This window comes from Rana temporaria, chromosome 1, assembly GCF_905171775.1.
Source record: "Rana temporaria chromosome 1, aRanTem1.1, whole genome shotgun sequence".
Classification (NCBI taxonomy): domain Eukaryota; kingdom Metazoa; phylum Chordata; class Amphibia; order Anura; family Ranidae; genus Rana; species Rana temporaria.
Genome location: NC_053489.1, coordinates 622,337,978 through 622,350,262, shown reverse-complemented (window position 1 = coordinate 622,350,262; position 12,285 = coordinate 622,337,978). Strand labels below are relative to the sequence as shown.

General features: G+C 44.5%; 1 protein-coding gene across 1 annotated transcript in view; it reads right to left on the bottom strand.

Annotated features, from left to right (window-relative positions):
• Window positions 1-12,080, bottom strand: part of SH3BP2 (SH3 domain binding protein 2) — a 150,263-nt gene extending 138,183 nt beyond the window's left edge. Inside the window, exon 1 of the mRNA XM_040335319.1 lies at window positions 11,621-12,080. The gene's annotated coding sequence lies outside the window, so the exon portion shown is untranslated. The remainder of the gene's footprint in view (window positions 1-11,620) is intronic.
• Between the last annotated feature and the right edge of the window lie 205 nt (window positions 12,081-12,285).

Here is a 12,285-nt window from a genome sequence, read left to right as displayed (position 1 = left end):
AGAGAATAACTCAACACCAAGTACACTGTATGGACCTCTTATATATTTGTACATGTTGATCATATCCCCCCCTTATTCTCCTCTTCTCAAGAGTGAATAAATTCAGTTCCTCTAATCTTTCCTCATAGCTGAGCTCCTCCATTCCTCTTATTGGTTTGGTTGCTCTTCTCTGCACTTTCTCCAGTTCCCCGATATCCTTTTTGAGAACTGGGGCCCAAAACTGAACTGCATATTCCAGATGAGGTCTTACTAGAGCTTGACCTATTTTGCAAAGAATAATGGACAAAAATGTCACTTTTTAGATGTGCAAAGCTGGTAGAGACATCCCCAAACAGACTTGCAGCTGTAATTGCAGTAAAAGGGGGTTCTACAAAGAATTGACTCAGGGGGCTGAATACAAATGCACGCCACACTTTTCACATATTTGTAAAAAGTGTTGAAAACTACCGTATTTATCGGCGTATAACACGCACCCTAACTTTAAGAGGGAAGTTTCAGGGAAAACAACTTTCCACAGCCCCCTGCATATAACACGCAGGCACAGTTTACCTTCTATTTTCAGGGTAAAAAAGTGAGTGTTATACGCCAATGAATACAGTACTTATCATTTTCTATCACAAAAAATAAATAAATACATTTACGTTTTTGGTTGTAACATGACAACTTTTGGAAAATGTCAAGGGGTATGAATACTTTTTCAATGCACTGTATATTGGAGCATGTGTGGGTGGTGTGCTACAGAAACTCACAGCACCGACCTATTTGAAGAAAGGCACTATTGTCTCTAACTGCTAGTCTCAGGAGATTTGGAGTGAGATTTGGTGATGTCATTATTGTGCTGCTCAGGGTTCTCCTTGCTGAAGGCTCTGACACAAGGAAGCAATGCTCTGCTTCTACCAAGATGGCTGCCACCACACAGATACACAGAACAAAGGCAGGGTAAGTCAGTAATGGGGGAAACTAGGGTAAGCATGGGGCAGCTGCTCGTATCCATCTTTCCTTTGCAGCTCTTACTCCGTTTAGCCCCAAGGAGCATTAGAAGACAGTCTTATATAAGCACAATATGCCAAGACCTGGCATGGAGGACTGTCATATCACCAAGCACTAGCACTGACCCATAGAGTAAGTCCCATTCCCCTATATACCAAAAACTGATCAGTATATATATTTTTTGTTATCACAAGGAAAACTAACATGCCTCCTATGGGATAGCATTAGGCAGATGACAGGTACTCTTTTTGGCAATATCAGGGGTTTTCCAGACCCCAAATATCTCCCATCCTCCACTGCAGATAATCAAATTTGAGTCTGAGAAAACCACCAGCTCGCCATTATCTTTAAATTTACTGGCAGTTGTAAAAAAAAAAAATCACAGATTTTACAAATGGTCAGTAAATATTAGGGGCGGATAATATCATGCAGTGTTGACTTTTTAAGTGTAAATCAAGCAAATTACTTTGTTATAGATATTGACAGTGTTTCCATATCATGTTTATACACAGTGGCCCATATTCTCAGTGAAGTTACGATGGAGTATCTCAGGATACTCCATCGTAACTCCCTTTTTTGGCCCGTGTATCTATGCGACTGATTCTTAGAATCATTTTCGCATAGATACACTTAAGATCCGCCATCTGTAAGTCACTTACACTGGCGGATCTTAAATGTAATGACGCCGGCCGCCGCCAGATGGCATTTACGTGAAGGACTCATTTGCGTATGCAAATGATCCTTCTACGCCGATTCCCGAACGAGTTCGCGTCGCGTAACCGTCGCTAACGTCGTTTGCGTAAGCGGAAACTTACTCCTGCTATTATGAGGAGTAAATTTCCGCAAGTCCCACGTAGGCCATGTTACGGATGGCGTCGGGTCCGCGTCGTGTTTTTTCGTCGGGTACGTCGTTTCCGTAAGTCGTTCTTGAATACGACTTTACGTCAATGACGCACACGTCGGCGTCATTGGCGTTTTCCGCCGAGAACTGGAGCATACGCACTGGGCCTTTTGAAGCCCGGCACATGCGCAGTTCATTAGAATCGGGGGCGCGCTTAATTTGAATACAAGCCGCCCCCTTGGAGATCCGCCAGGCAACGCCGGGGCATTTACACTCCGCCGTCCCAACTTATGGAGCAAGTGTTTGGGGAATAAAACACTTGCTCCTGTAAGTTGGGACAGCGGAGTGTAAGTGCCTTAAGCGCAGCCTGCGGATTTTTAGAGAGAATATGGGCCAGTGTTTCCATATCATGTTTATACTGTTCAAATATTCACTGTGTTTGTTTTCAATAGAGTTCTGTAATTTCTCCGCCAGTAAATTTTCCATGTTTTGTCAGTAAAAAATGCTGTGGGAGGTTGGCATCCCTGACACCGGCAGGTGCGGTGTATGTCAGAGCTGTGCTGCGTAACTCTGAGGCAGCCTTCTCGATTGGCCCCATGAGCAGCATCAGCCCTGATAAGGAATTCCAGCTTTTCTCTCACATTCTTGACCTCTATGCCTGTATCATGTCAGGGAAAATCAACCTGACAGCCAGACATCTTGCATTTTCAGAAATAAGTTGGCAATGGCAGCCTGTACCCATGACACCTTTTTCTTGAACTTGTTAACTAGAACTTCCTACACAGCAGTGAAGGTTGCATTGTCTCGCATGTGCAGTTACAGCATCTTGTATACGAGTGTATGAGAAAGCTCTGCCCCCCCCCCCATGTCATGAATCATCATCTATTCATTTTACACCACACATTTCCCTCCAGGCTGGCAATGAAAAACAAAAAGGTAGAAAAATCCCCTAATACAAACACACCGAACAAATGGTGAGCGTTCCAAGAGGCACAAGGTTAACATTTTGTGTGCTGGCAAAAAGTACTGCCATGTTGTGCTGTCAGAACAGGCAACCATTGGAGAACTTCATATCTGACTTGTCCAGTTTTAATTTAAAGTGATTCTTGGTCTGTATGTGCCTTAACCACTTAGACCCGGACCAAAATGCAGCTAAAGGACCTTGCCCCTTTTTGCGATTCGGCACTGCGTCGCTTTAACTGACAATTGCGCGGTCGTGCGACGTGGCTCCCAAACAAAATTGGCGTCCTTTTTTTCCCACAAATAGAGCTTTCTTTTGGTGGTATTTGATCACCTCTGCGGGTTTTTATGTTTTGCTCTATAAACAAAAATAGAGCGACAATTTTGAAAAAAATGCAATATTTTTTACTTGTTGCTATAATAAATATCCCCCAAAAATCTATAATTATTTTTTTTCCCTCAGTTTAGGCCGATACGTATTCTTCTACATATTTTTGGTAAAAAAAAGAAAAATCGCAATAAGCGTTTATCGGTTGGTTTGCGCAAAATTTATAGCGTTTACAAAATAGGGGATAGTTTTATTGCATTTTTATATATATTTTTTACTACTAATGGCAGCGATCTTTTTCGTGACTGTGACATTATGGCGGACACTTCGGACAATTTTGACACATTTTTGTGACCATTGTCATTTTCACAGCAAAAAATGCATTTGAAATGCATTGTTTACTGTGGAAATGACAGTTGCAGTTTGGGAGTTAACCACAGGGGGCGCTGAAGGAGTTATGTTTCACCTAATGTTTGTTTACAACTGTAGGAGGGTGTGGCTGTAGGAGTGATGTCATCGATTGTGTCCCCCTATAAAATGGATGACACGATCTATGCAGCCGCCACAGTGAAGAACGGGGAAACCATGTTTACACGCGGCTCTCCCCGTTCTTCAGCTCCGTGGACCGATCGCGGGACCTCAGCGGCGATCGGGTCCGCGGAGCTTCGGACCGCGTCGTGGGCGCGCGCCCGCGACCCACGGCTGGGTACATGTACAGGACGTACCTGTACGTACATGTGCCCAGCCGTGCCATTCTGATGATGTATATGTGCAGGAGGCGGTCCTTAAGTGATTAACCACTTAAGGACCGAGCCTCTTTCTGAGATTTGGTGTTTACAAGTTACATTTTATTATTATTTTTGCTAGAAAATTATTTAGAACCCCCAAACATTATATATATTTTCCTAACACCCTAGAGCAGAGGTGTCAAACACAAGGCCCGCCGGCCAAATCCGGCCCTCCAGTTAATTTCATGTGGCCCTCGCACCTCTCCTGCCCTCCTCTGTTCCTACTCCAGATCCTTACTTTCTGCTTTCAAGCAATGCATCCAGCTTCTTCCCAGCAGCAGCATAAGAAAAGGGGGGTGCACTGTGATGCAAGGGAGAATGGGGGACTCAACTTCTGATGGTGGGGTGGCTCTTGACATCTAATGTAAGGGGAGGGGATGCGCTGGACATCTAACCTTACAGATCAACTGGCCCTTTTGAGGGCAATCATAATACTAATGCAGCCCATGATGAAATTGAGTTTGACACCCCTGCCCTAGAGAATAAAATGGCAGTTGTTGCAATACTTTTTGTCACACCGTATTTGCGCAGTGGTCTTACAAGCGCACTTTTTTTGGAAAACATACACATTTTTGGAATTGAAAAATAAGACAACAGAACAGTTAGCCCAATTTTTTTTATATTGTGAAAGAATGGGGAGTCTACTCAGCTTTCCATCCCCCCGCTGTCTTCTGGGAAACACACAGGTCTCAGAAGACAGCAGGGAGCAGTGAGGAAGCGCAGCGCAACTCATGTATGCACAGCAGGGAACCGGGAAGTAAAGCCGCAAAGATTCACTTCCTGATTCCCTCACCAAGGATGGTGGCGGGGGCAGCCGAGAGCCGAGCGATTGATTGGCTTCAGCTGCCTACACCGCGGGCACCCTGGACAGGTAAGTGTCCATTTATTAAAAAGCTAGCAGCAGCAGTATTTGTAGCTGCTGGCTTTTAATTTTTTTAATTCATGGTGGACCTCCGCTTTAAGTATATATCCAATTCTCCTAGATATAAAAATGAACAGAAAACCCTTGTAGTGTGGACACAGCCCTACTGCAAAGGAGTACCTTTAGTTTTCCCAGAGTTTAGCTTTAGGTGCTTGTTATTGCTAGTGGTCTAGGAAGAGGCTTTATTATGTACTGTACGTACCCCCCCCCCCCCCCCCCCAGGCTGTCCCTTTCCCTCTTGTGCTCCAGGCTGGGGGCATCATCAGGTACAATGAACTCTGCATTATACTTGGGGGCGGTGAGCCTGGAACCGCAGCGGACCTTAGTGAGGCAGCAGCGCTGGACCGGTCACCTGGATGGATTACACCATCTGGAGCCAGGAATAAGGTATTCATTCTTATTCCTGTACCCACTACTTTTAAAGTGGAAGTAAAGTTATAAAAAAAAAAATATCTCCCTGAAAGCTAAAGTCATAATGGGCTAGTATGAAACTATCAAAAACGTTCCTTGAAACTATGCCCTCCAGCAGCACGCTGCTGACATGGCTTCCACCTTCACCCGGTCGTCCTTCTGGGTTTGAGGTCCTTTTACTGGCTGAGCCGCGATGATGTCACTCCCGCGCATGCTTGTGGGAGTCACTGTTCATACCCGTGTCGTTCCTTCAGAGCCTGGTGCTGTGAAGTTCCTTCAGAGCGCATGCACTGGTGATGTCACCAGCTGCAGGGACACTAAATATCTCCTAAACGGTGCGCACTTAGGATAGGATACTTGTACCTACAGGTAAGCTTTATTTTAACCACCAGGCACCTAAACCCCCTTAAAGCGGGGGTTCACCCTGTTAAAAAAAAAAAAAAAAGTTTTTTTTTATTAGACCATTAAATTCGGCATCGTAGCGCGAGCTACGGTATGCCGGTCTTACATTTTTTATGCCCGTACTCACTGTTCTATCGCTCATTGAAGAATCCGGGGAATGGGCGTTCCTATGGTGAGAGAAGGTGATTGACGGCCGGCCCTGGCACGTCACGCTTCTCCGGAAATAGCCGAAATAGGCTTGGCTATTCACGGCGCCTGCGCATAGCCTGTGCGCAGGCGCCGTGAATAGCCGAGACCTACTCCGGCTGTCTTCGGGGAGCGTGACGTGCCAGAGCCGGCCATCAATCATCCTCCCTCTCCATAGGCACGCCCATTCCCCGCGGGAGTCGGATTCTTCAATGAGCGATAGAACAGTGAGTACGGGGATTAAAAATTTAAGACCGGCATACCGTAGCTCGCGCTACAATGCCGAATTTAATGGTCTAATGATGGAAAGGAGGGTGAACTACCGCTTTAATGACCAGACCAATTTTCAGCTTTCGGTGCTCTCACATTTTGAATGACAATAACTCAGTCATACAATACTGTAACCAAATGAATTTTTGTCCTTTTTCCCCACAAACAGAGCTTTCTTTTGGTGGTATTTGATCACCTCTGCGGTTTTTATTTTTTTCGCTATAAATGAAAAAAGAACGAAAATTTTGTAAAAAATGAATTTTTCTTCATAAATTTGGCCTAAAATGTATACTGCTACATATCTTTGGTAAAACAAAAAAAAAATGGTTATTATTTAGTCTGGGTGAAAGTTATAGGGTCTACAAGCTATGGTACCAATTACTGAAAATTGATCACTTTGATTACACCTGAAGTACTGACAGCCTCTCTCGTTTCTTGAGACCCTAACATGCCAGAAAAGTACAAATACCCCCCAAATGATCCCTTTTTGGAAAGAAGACATTCCAAGGTATTTAGAAAGAGGCATGGTGAGTTTTTTGAAGTTGTCATTTTTTCCCACAATTCTTTGCAAAATCAATATTTTTTTTTTTCACAAAATGTTCAAATTAGCGGGTTATTTCTCACACACAGCATATGCATACCACAAATTGCACCCCAACACACATTCTACTATTCCTCCCGAGTATGGCGATACCACATGTGTGAGACTTTTACACAGCGTGGCCACATACAGAGGCCCAACATGCAGGGAGCACCATCAGGCGTTCTGGAGCACCCAGACCAGTTCTGACATTTCTCTCCTACATGTAAAAATCATCATTTATTTGCTAGAAAATTACATAGAACCCCAAAACATTATATATGCTTTTTTAGCAAAGACCCTAGAGAATACAATGGCAGTCATTGCAACTCTTTATCGCGCACAGCATTTTCGCAGCAATTTTTCGAACGCGTTTATTTGGGATATAAAACGGTTTTGTGCTTTAAAAAAAAAAAACACATTAAAGTTAGCCCAATGTTTTTGCATAATATGAAAGATGAAGTTACACCGAGTCAATAGATACCCAACATGTCACCCTTCAAAATTGCACATGCTTGTGGAATGGCGCCAAACTTTGTTATTTAAAAATCCCCATAGGTGACGCTTTAAATATTTTTACTGGTTACATCTTTTTAGTTGGAGACGAGCTCTAGGGCCAAAATGATTGCTCTCGCTCTAACGTTCGCAGCGATACCTCACATGTGTGGTTTGAACACCGTTTTCATATGTGGGCGGGACTTACGAGTGCGGTCACTTCTGTAAACGAGCACACGGGAACAGGGGCACTTTATATATATATTTTTTTTTATTGTTCATTTGACTTTATTTATTTTAGTTTGACACGTTTTTCCCAAAAAATAAATGTTTTGATCACTTTTATTCCTATTACAAGGAATGTAAACATCCCTTGTAATAGGAATATAGCATGACAGGTCCTCTTTACAGTGAGATATTGGGTCAATAAGACCCCATATCTCACCTCTAGGCTGGGAAGCCTGAAAAAAAAAAAAAAAAAAACGATCCTGGCTTCGATCGTAGCGGTGAGTCGGAAGAAGCACCGGAGGGAGAAGGGAGGGGGGACATCCCCTTTCGCCTCCCATAAGAACAATCAAGAGGTGGAACAGCATCCATGATCGTTCTTACGGTGTAGGAAATCGCCGACTGAAAAAGAGGATATCTGAATGATGCCTGTAGCTACAGGCATCATTCAGATATCCCTGCACAAATCAAGGACGTCATATGACGGCCGGCGGGCAGGAAGTGGTTAAAACACATTTTTTCCCCCCCAGAGTATTTTCCGGGTATTGCAGAGTATTGTGCGGGGGTATTGCAGAGTATTGTGCGGGGGGGGGGTATTGCAGAGTATTGTGCAGGGGGGTATTGCAGAGTATTGTGCGGGGGGGTATTGCAGAGTATTGTGCGGGGGGGGTATTGCAGAGTATTGGTGCGGGGGGGTATTGCAGAGTATTGGTGCGGGGGGGTATTGCAGAGTATTGGTGCGGGGGTATTGCAGAGTATTGGTGCGGGGGTATTGCATAGCATTGTGCGGGGGTATTGCAGAGTATTGGTGCGGGGGTATTGCAGAGTATTGGTGCGGGGGTATTGCAGAGTATTGGTGCGGGGGTATTGCAGAGTATTGGTGCGGGGGGATTGCAGAGTATTGGTGCGGGGGTATTGCAGAGTATTGGTGCAAGGGTATTGCAGAGTATTGTGCGAGGGTATTGCAGAGTATTGGTGCAAGGGTATTGCAGAGTATTGGCGCAGGGGGTATTGCAGAGTATTGGCGCAGGGGGTATTGCAGAGTATTGGCGCAGGGGGTATTGCAGAGTATTGAGCAGGGGGTATTGCAGAGTATTGGCGCATGGGGTATTGCAGAGTATTGTGCAGGGGGTATTGCAGAGTATTGAGCAGGGGGTATTGCAGAGTATTGGCGCAGGGGGTATTGCAGAGTATTGGCGCAGGGGGTATTGCAGCGTATTGGCGCAGGGGGTATTGCAAAGTACTGGTGCAGGGGGTATTGCAGAGTATTAGCGCAGGGGGTATTGCAGAGTGTATTGCAGAGTATTGGGGCAGAGGTTGCAGGGATGGCTGAGCAGGGATGGGTGGATCTGTGACTGCAATAGTCACAGATCCAGCCACAGCGCTGCTGACACCCGCGCTCCCCCCTCTCACACTGTACCGATCGGTACAGAGAGAGGAGGGAGGAACCGGCGTCATCATATGACGCCGGTTTGTTTACATGTGATCGCTCCGTCATTGGACGGAGCGATCACGTGGTAAACGGCCGCTATCAGCGGCAATTTACCGCGATCCGTGATGCGGCGGTCACGGACACTCCCGTGTGCGCGCCCCAAGGGGCGCGCGGGAGCGCAATTCTGATAAGACGTCCAAGGACGTTCTCCCAGAGTTAAGCGACCGCCTTGTAGCCCTATTTCGGCTATGAGGCGGTGATCAAGTGGATAAACATACCTGCTGGTAAAAATTTCCGGAGGGGGACTTCACTACCACTTTAACAATTAACAAAAGAAGGGGGGAGGGGAAAATTGGGAGTTCGGCCAGCAGAGGGGCCTAGAGGGGTTACTATGAGCAACAATTAATGATCAGAGATTATCATGATACAAAAATATTTATTAGTAGTATCAAAAAATAAAATATTAAAAAAGTACAGCCATAAATGAACTATATAGGGACTAGGGTAATCTAATATGAACAAATGATTACCATATATAGAAATTCACAAACAGGACTAACAAAAAAGACACGGACATAAATAGCAGCACGGTCCGGACGATTATGTGTTCAGCCTGTAGTTATGTCAGCACGAGTATCAGTAATTGATTGGGGTAGTTAAATCATCTGGGAGAAATTCTGACCCTGATGATCCCCTCTGTGTAGGCCAATAAGTGCTGACTACTGGACTGGCTGGACACCGTGCAAGTGGGGAGGATTTGGGGGGGGGGGGGAGGATTTGGGGGGGGGGGGGGGAGGATTTGGGGGGGGAGGGAGGGATGATGAACGAAGTGAGACAAGCTATAATAAGCTTTCTGTAGGGCCAGTATTTTGTTTCTTGTTCAACTTTAACAAGCATGACGAGCCGAGAAAATTACGTTCAATGCTCCCGAGCATGCGTCAAATTGTTTCTGAGCATGTGTCGGAATTTTGCGCGTTGGAATTGCTACAGACAATCGGATTTTCCGATAGGAATTTTTACCTTTGAGAACCAGCTCTCAATCTTTTGCTGGCAGAAATTCCACTAGCAAAGGTCCGATGGAGCATACACACGGTCGGAATTTCCATTCAAAAGATCACATCAGACTTTTGCTGGCGGAATTTCTGATCGTGTGTACGGGGCTCCCCTGCAAGGGTATTTATTTCTATATCTGAATTTAGATTTAAAAGTAGAAATGTCATGAGAAAAACAATGAAGCTGGCATTGTTGGATTTTTTGCAGAAAATGCAAGTTCCTGGCATCAATATATATATATATTTTTGTTTTACTTTAAGAGTTCACACCGTAGAAACTCAATCCGGATGCGTTCCTGATGCTTTTTTGTATGCACTTTTTTGATCCATTCCAGTGCTTTTTTGATGCAGTCTAGTGCATTTTCCCACTTTTTTTTTCTTAATCTTAAATAAGGACATATGTGTTTTTAGTGCATTTAGGTGCGTTCCAGTGCATGTTTTATGCATTTTACAGTGTTCCAGTACAGTCCAGTGCAGAAAAAATAAAGCATGTTCTACTTTTGGAACTGGAAGCACTGGTGTGAACTATGCCATTGGAAACCATATAACCTACATTCAATGCATTCTTGATGCAGAAATAAAACGCACCAGACCGCATGTTGTGTGAACTGGCCCTAAATGCAATTTCATACTTTACACCACAAAAAACACACTCCAGATCCTTTCCGGATGCGTTTCTGCATGCACGTTTTTAACACGTTCCAGTGGGTGTTTGGTGCGTTTTTGATACATTTCCAGATGCTTTTTTCCCACTATACTAGGGTCCAGTGCATCTTTAATGTGTTTTTGATGCGTTTTTCTGTGTTCCAATACAGTCTAGTGCAGGAAAAATGCAGCATGTTCTACTTTTTTTTTGGGGAACTGAAAAGCCCTGGAACTGAACTTACAAGTGTGAAAGTCAGGGCTTTTTTTCAGGGGGAACTTGGGGGAACTCAGTTCCACCACCTCTGGCTCAGACCCTTTGGTGCCTGTTCACCACAATCACTTGTAAACACAGAAGTCTGGTTTCTGTGTTTACACGTGACAGCTCTGCACTCTGTGTGTAACCCCCTGAACTCTGCTCTCTATATGTAATGCAATCCTGGTATATAATGCCCCTTTAAGACCCTTCTACTGTTTATGAAATCTTAACGGGTCGTATTTGAGTTCCTGCACCTATTTTCTGAGAAAAAAAAGCTCTGGTGAAAGTTATGCCATTGCAAACCATATAACCTACTTCCCCATGCATTTTATTATGCAGAAAAATGCACTGGACTGCATGTGGTGTGAACTGGCCCTCAGAGTTATAATTCGTTTATTTCAGGCATGTATGCAGCACCAGCAATTTACATACAAGCACACCCGTTCCTGTCCTCTAGAATGTTAAACTACGGTTCATTGATTACATGCAGTATGTCTTTGGAGTGCAGATTGCACCCCATGCAAGTACAGGGGGAACATGCAAACTCCATGCAGATAGCGTCCTGCCCGTGATTCAAACCGATGAATCAAGCACTGCAAAGCAGATGTGCTAACCACTAAGCTGTGTAATTTTTCTCACTGTAAATGTGAATATGAAGCAAGATGAAATATGGAAAAAGCACACATTTGTACAAGACTCCCAGCAAAGCAGCACACACATTGCAAATAAGAATGTATTAAATCATCACACAATACTTTCTGTATAGGTCGGCATCCGTTAGCTGTAGCAATGTATGAGTATATATATATATATAAATTACAAGTATGGGTGACTTACCTGTTCTGTAGGACAGCTCTGCAGCTACCGGGCTCTTCTTCAGCCAGTTCCAGCCCCAATCACACACCTCTGTTCACATTATTTCTGGACGAGAGAAGGAAAGAAGAGACACACTGACAAATGTGAGCAGTGTGAGTAGTACCTCCTTCCTCCAACCTTCCCCATCCCCACCATCGGCCCTCCTTCTGTCCAGCCTCCTTATCCTCGTACCTGGCTTGTCCTTACCTGGGAGAGCTTGTTCTATGTTGAGTCATCTTGTGCAGAGCTCTGCTCGGGTCTAATTCAGATACAGTACAATAGATTTTCTGTATTCACCAGCCATTTCCTTCCTGCTTTGTGTTCTTTTCTTGTATACATGTTGCACGTCTTACATTTCAGCGCTTCTTCCCCCTTAGAATCTAGAGCAAGTTTCTGTATGAGCCTTCAACATGTTTCAGCTTCTAGGCGGGTGGAAGAAACCAGATACAATGCTGGTCGAGGGGACTGCTGAAGAAACTTTTTCATTGTATGGATGAACACTTTTGCGTGATCCACTATGTAACTAAAATGACGGTACTTAAAGCGGGGGTTCACCCTATTGATAAAACATTTTTTTTTCCCTCTAGCATAAAATGTGGCATAGTAGCGCGAGCTACAGTATGCCTGGCTTTATTTTTTTATCCCCG